The following is a 5679-nucleotide window of genomic DNA, read 5'->3' on the forward strand; positions in this document are numbered from 1 at the left end:
CGTAAAGCAACTATACTACAAACAAAAAAAAATAATTAAAAAAGGATATATACATCCCTATGTTCATAGCAACACTGTTTACAATAACCAAGGTATGGAAACAACTTGACTGTTCATTGCCAGATGAATGGATAAAGGTGTGGCATATATATGCATGTATACACACACACGTGTATGCAATGGAATACTGCTGCCGCTGCTAAGTCCCTTCTGTCGTGTCCGACTCTGTGCTACCCCATAGATGGAAGCCCACTAGGCTACCCCCATCCCTGGGATTCTCCAGGCAAGAACACTGGAGTGGGTTGCCGTTTCCTTCTCCAATGCATGAAAGTGAAAAGTGAAAGTGAAGTCGCTCAGTCATGTCCAACTCTTCGCGACCCCATGGACTACAGCCTACCAGGCTCCTCCACCCATGGGATTTTCCAGGCAAGAGTACTGGAGTGGGATGCTGTTGCTCACCCATAAAAAGAATGAAATAATGCCATTTGTAACAACATGGATGGATCTAGATATTATCATACTATGTGAAGTAAGCTGTAAAGAGAAAGACAAATACCATATGATGTCACTTATATGTGGAATCTAAAATATAACACAAGTGAACTTATGAAACAGAGACAGATTCAAAGACATAGAGAACAAGCTGGTGGTCACCAAGTAGTGGGGAGTTTGGGCTTAGCAGATGCAAACTATTGTGTATAAGACAGATAAACAACAAAGTCCTCTGTGGCACTTGGGACGACATTCAATATCTTGTAATAAACCATTGTGAAAAAGAACATCTGAATATATATATGCATTACTGAGTCACTTTGCTGTATATAAGAAACTAACACAACATTATAAAAACACACACACACACACACACACAAAACAACACACACAAACAACAACTTTATGCAGTTTGCAAAACTCCAAAGTATTCTGTCTGTAGAAGTAACAGATTGACTTTTAAGTTCTCATACTATGAATTTGTGTTTCTTGTTCGCTATGCTTTTGGAGCCCAGTCTTGCAAAGTTAGACCTGAAACAGACTGAGTTTTATTAAGAGAATAGGCCAAAAGTTTCGGGTGAAACAATTTATAACTACTCTAGTCAAATAACCGCAATCCTTTCAAAATTCCCAGTATTGGGACTGTTGTGTCTGTTTTCTGTGTGGTGGCTGAATGAAATTGGGCAGCTAAGTTTGCAATCCTGAGACTTCTAAATAAATTTAAAAAAAATCAGAAATTGTTGTTGTGAATTAACACTGTATTAAAGTAAAACTTTCACATTTTATTAAAGTGAAATAACACTTCATTTACTTACGGGGGACTTTTGCAGAAACTAACGCCTGTGACATTAATGTGTCTCTGGTCAACAATGAGTGAAGACTTGCAGACGTGAAGTAGAAACTGTCCGACACGTTTTGAAAACAGCTGACATTTTTGCCACTGGAAGGGAAAGGGGAATCGAGAGGAATGAGTACAGAGTTTCAGTTTGGGAAGATGGTAACATTCTAAAACATGGTTGGCAGTGACGGCTGCACAAAAGTGTTTATTTAATGCCGCTGAACCGTCTACTTAAAAATGGTTAAGTTTGTGGGAATTCCCTGGTGGTCCAGCGGTGAGGATTTGTCACTTTCACTGCCATGCTCAGGTTCAATCCCTGGTCAGGGAGCTGAGACCCCTGCTACCCACGTGGAGCAGCCAAAAAGCAAACAAACAAAAAAGGTAAAAATAGTGTTTTTTTGTATATATTTCACCACAACTTCAAAAAAGGCCTTCTGTGTCCTGGCTTCACTACCAGCTCAGCCCCTCTTGGCCCTCAGGTCAGGTCCCAGTGACATCAGCGTGCTGTACTTCTGACCTCCCCTCAGCAGCCCTGCCTCTCCTGGCTTCTACATCTGTGCTCTGCTCTTGTCTGCAGAGCCTTCCTCGTCCTCTTCCCCTGGTCCATTCCCCGCCCTTACCCCCTTCCCCCATCATTCTGAATTAGGAAGAAGACAGTTGGGAATCATAGCCTTACAAAAATCAGCTCTGGGGATCCATTCACGATCTAAGTCCTCCCCACTCTGTCCTTTCTATCTGCAGTGAAGTAGCCAGTGAGTCAGAACATACCTGGGCAGGTTCTGGGGCCCCTGGAATCCTTGACATTTACCTTAGCCTGTGTGGCCACAGCAGCCGTGATGCAAACTTCCCCTGGTTCTAAAGCCTCATACCTACCTGGTCACTTCTCTCCCCAGCACTGCCAGTGGAGAAAGGGTGGGGTTCAAGTCTGTGCAGGGTCCTGGGAAGTCCTGGAGGATGCTATGGACTGAATGTGTTTTCCTAAAATTGAACACCCCCCCCCCTGCCCCCACCCTACCCTGCTGGCCATGAGATAGTATTAGGTGGAGCCTTTCAGTTCGGTTCGGTACAGTTCAGTCGCTCAGTCGTGTCCGACTCTTTGCGACCCCATGAATTCCAGCACGCCAGGCCTCCCTGTCCATCACCAACTCCCGGAGTTCACTCAGACACGTCCATCGAGTCCGTGATGCCATCTAGCCATCTCATCCTCGGTCGTCCCCTTCTCCTCCTGCCCCCAATCCCTCCCAGCATCAAAGTCTTTTCCAGTGAGTCAACTCTTCACATGAGGTGGCCATTCCAAGATTTGGGAGGTAATTAATATTAGTTGAGGTCATGAGGGTTCGTGTCCTTATAAGAATCCCCGTAGAGCTTGCTTCCTCTCTGCCCTCTGCCACGGGAGGATATGAGGAGTGAACCATCTGCCGTCTAATGGAGGGTCTCACCAGAACCCAGCCTTGCTGGCACCCTGATCTCAGCCTCCAGAATTGTGAGAAATAAATGTATATTTAAACCATCCAGTCTATGGGACTTTGTTATAGCAGCCCAAACAGATTAAAGAAACAGAAAACCATGCCCTCTCAGGATGTGGAGTTTAGAAAATTTAAAATCATGAAACTTGACATTTGGGGCTAAGCAGGCCCATCTCTTGTCCTGGATTCTGGAAAAATTGGACTCTGTTGATCTCTGGTTTTGAAGGGACCAGTATCCAGCAAGGTTGGGCTGTCATTACCCGTCAGTTGCTGTAGCCAGAGGCACAGGCTGGAAACACACTGTCCTTAGGCTTTAAGGTATTAAAGGCATTAGCAAAACTCATCTTGATCAGAAAGATCTGAGGAGGTAGAAAAAAGTAGCGCACTCTTTCTAGGTGAACGTGGCTTCCGTTCTTCAACTTCTGGCTCCTGCAGCCCACACGTGTTCTGTCTCTTCCTGGCCCTTGGGAGGCGCCACCTGGTCCCAGGACAGCACTCTGCGGAGGGTCAGCCCCTGCTCGCCCTGCGGGGTTCTTTGTAGACTGAAACAGTGGCTCCCGTGGTAGGGGCCTTATTAGACTGTGCCTGGGGTGAGATATACCCCTGGAGAAAGGATGGCTTCGAGACTTCTTTCTTAATATAACATCTGTAGCTATTATGAACAACATTCACTGTGGAAATTTGAAAAGCAGAGATAAGTTGGGACAGAAAACAATTCATATTACCACCTTAGAGATACTGAGCATTTTAATTTTACTTTTTATTTGTTTAAACTTCTTATTTTAGGATATAAATTGCATATAAAGAACATCCATATACCCTTTACCCAGATTCACCTGTTGTCAATCTTTTCCCCATTTGCTTCAACATTCAAGTGCTCTCTTCCTACCGAACAACCGTCTATCATCTATTTTCCATCTACCTGTCTTTGTCTTTATCGTCCATCTATCGTCTCTCTTCCAACTGTCTGTCTACTTATCTGCCTGTTTGTCTATCTTTGCAGGGGTGGGGCATACCACACTACATGTGGGATCTTAGTTCCTTGACCAGGGATCGAACCCCTGACCCCTGCAGTGAACGCTCAGAGTCCTAGCCACTGAACTGCCAGAGAATTCCCTCTATCTATCTGTCTATCATCTCCATCATTTATCTACCTATCTATCTATCGTCTATCTACCTCTCGGTCACTTGCTTCTCATTTAATCATGAAATTGACATTTTTCTGTCTTCAGGTGGGCCTGCCAGCCCTTAGTACAGAATTAATCACTGTGGTTGTATGAAAGAAGGGGCCTGGCCATCAGGCTACCTCAGACTGGTAGCCGACATGGATCGGCTCAGTTCATCCTGTGGGGTGTGATAGTTGGCAGCTCCGGGCACCATTCCCACAGCCAAGGTAGGTTCCGACGGGCCAGCTGGCACAGGCCCAGGTGTCTGCAGAAATGCCAGCTCTGTCTCTATGGCAGGGTGCACACCACAGCCTCACTGTGTTATTGCCTTTGCCCCGTAACCTTGTAAAGTAAGTGCACTGGGCCGTGAAAGTACTGATGCGGATGAGAGGAAACTCAGGAACCGTGCATGAAATGCGGTGCAGACAGATCTGGGGATCACGAAGCAGGATAGAAGGCGCCGCTCTGGTCTCCCCAGAGGCTGGGAAGGGGTGTTTTCATTGTTGAAGGAAACAAGGTTTTAAAACCTGTATCACATGCTGAAGCCGAATGGCCACCAGTTGTGTCTAAAAGACAAGCTATCCAGGGAGGTTTTGAGAAATATTGGAATGGAATCCTGCAGTTGTGGACATACACAATTCTTCCATTTCTGAAAGGGCTTTTTTTTTAAAGACTGTAAGCTCCTTGGTAACAACCTTGAGGGGTAGGATGGGGAGGGAGGTGGGAGGGATGTCCAGGTGGGAGGGGACAGGAGTAAACCTATGGCTGATTCATGCTGATGTTTGCTAGAAACCAATGCAATACTGTAAAGCAATTATCCTTTGATTAAAAATTAATTTTAAAAAAGAAAAAAGGACTGTAAGGTGCTAACTGGTATTTGTTATTCACTTATTTTTGGCTGCGCTAGGTCTTCGTTGCTGTGAGGGCTTTCTCTAGTTGTGGTGAGTGGGGACTACCCTCTACTTGTGGTGTGGGGGCTTCTCATAGCAGTGGCTTCTCCTGTTGCGGAGCAAGGGCTCTAGAGCCCTTTGGCTTCAGTAGCTGGGACATGTGGGCTTAACTGCTCCATGGTATGAGGAATCTTCCCAGACCAGGGACTCAACCCGTGTCCCCTGCCTTGGCAGGCAGATTCTTAACCACTGGACCATCAGGTAAGTCCCTCTGCAATGATTTCTTGAGTACAATTTTCTGTTCTTGTTCTTTTTATTTGGCTCCTTTTCTATATTATCAGATATTGAATGTGTCGTTTTAAAGTTATAATATTTTAAGCATTGCTCACATAGGCTGCAGTTATAATACAAATAATTAGTAAGCAGGACTTACGAGTGAAGAAGATGCTCTTACAATTGACAGTGTCCACACAGGTACCAGTGTAACCTTGCCTGGCTACCTGGCTTTTAGGTCATAAGACTGGAAACAAGAATATTCTCTCTGCATGTGTTGTGAACTTCTAAATCCATCTAGACACAGTTTCAGCTCCACTTCAGTCGATGCTCTGAGAGGTCCAAGAGTTTCTGCAAGCCCTGAAATCTGGTTACAGAGTTAGAAAGTGAGCACACGTTTGTCCAGTAGTCACGGAGATACCGGAGGCCCCAGAGCCTTTGCATAGGCAGAAATGACCAGGTTTGGCATCACAGACAGAAAAAAATCCAGACCAGGAGCCTGGAGGGGGTTGGGCTAGAGAAGCCCGTTTGGGGGCCTCAGCAGAGCTGGACCC

The sequence above is a fragment of the Capricornis sumatraensis genome, chromosome 4 (genome assembly GCF_032405125.1).
Source record: "Capricornis sumatraensis isolate serow.1 chromosome 4, serow.2, whole genome shotgun sequence".
NCBI lineage: Eukaryota > Metazoa > Chordata > Mammalia > Artiodactyla > Bovidae > Capricornis > Capricornis sumatraensis.